This window comes from Schistocerca piceifrons, chromosome 6 (assembly GCF_021461385.2).
Source record: "Schistocerca piceifrons isolate TAMUIC-IGC-003096 chromosome 6, iqSchPice1.1, whole genome shotgun sequence".
Taxonomy (NCBI): Eukaryota; Metazoa; Arthropoda; class Insecta; order Orthoptera; family Acrididae; genus Schistocerca; species Schistocerca piceifrons.
The window spans coordinates 459,900,895-459,902,435 of NC_060143.1; positions in this window are offsets into that span (position 1 = coordinate 459,900,895).

The window sequence follows — 1,541 nt, forward strand, 5'->3', positions numbered from 1 at the left end:
CGTTTCTGTCGTGATGGTAGAAGAATAAATGTATCGATCTGAGGTAAGGGTCCCTATACCGGAAACGAACGAGTCGAAAGTTAAAGCGAAAACGGTTCTGATAATTCTAACAGAGGAATACCGTTGCTGCTAAGATTGTAGGATAAGCAACTTCCAGAGATGGCAGTGAGAACCAAAACAACAAAAAGTCTAGTAAACATGGGTTTCAAAATGCATACCTTAAAAGGTATGAGCCCTTGTCCAATAGAGGAGATGGGTTTCGCAGTGGCGAAGATGCAAATGTGCTCACATTCTCAAGTATGCATTTAGGGCCTATGTTTACTAGACATTTTTGTTTATTTCTTTTTTTGGTCCATTCAACCACCTTGAGGGTTGCCTACCCTGTATTCTTAGCAACAACAGCACCAGTACATGAGATCCAAAGTCAGACGTATCTGAACGTATTTTTGCTTATAACTTTCTCCTCATTCGTTTCCGGTAGAGGGAACCTTACCCCAAATTGATACATTTATTATTCTCCGTCATCCTAGAAAGTTTTTAACACTATCACAGAATTACCTTGTATATACATATAGTCACGCAGATGACTGTAAATTTGTCTCTCCCTTGCCGGCCGGAGTGGCCAAGCGTTTCTAGACGCTGCAGTCTGGAACCGAACGACCGCCACGGTCGCAGGTTCGAATCCTGCCCTGGGCATGGATGTGTGTGATGTCCTTAGGTTAGTTAGGTTTAAGTAGTTCTACGTTCTAGGGGACTGATGACCTCACAAGTGAAGTCCCATAGTGCTCAGAGCCATTTGAACCATTTGACTCTGTTGCGTCGTTGGATGACATTTTCTGACACGGGATCCTATTCAAAATGTTATGTACTCGTTCTCCTCTACAAGTTCGTGGCTCCCTCCATCGCTAATGCTGGAATTCTATATGGTGTTGGCCCACCCACAGAAATGATGACAGCTACCACTCTCGCAGGCGTACGTCCAGTCAGGTGCTGGAAGGTTTATTGGGGAATGGCAGCCCATTCTTCACGGAGTGTTGCACTGAGCAGAGCTATCGATGTCGGTCGGTGAGACTTGGCACGAAGTCGGCGTTCCAAAAGATGTTCCATAGGGTTCATGTCAGGACTCTGTGCAGGCCAGTCCATTACAGTGATGTTATTATCGTGTAAGCACTCCGCCACAGGCTGTGCATTACGAACAGGTGATGGTTCGTGGTGAAAGATGCCATCGCCATCCCCGAATTGCTCTTCAGCAGTGGGAAGCAAGAAGGTACTTAAAACATCAATGTAGGCCTCTGTTGTGATAGTGCCACGCAAAACAACAAGGGGTGCAAGCCCTTCCATGAAAAACATGACCACACCATATCACCACCACCTCCGAATTTTACTGTTGACACTACACTCGCTGGCAGATGATGTTCACCGGGCATTCGCCATATTCACACTCTGCCATCGGATCGCCACAATGCGTCCCGTGATTCATCAGTCCACACAACGTTTATCCACTTTTCAATCGTCCAATGTTTATGCTCCTTACACCAAGC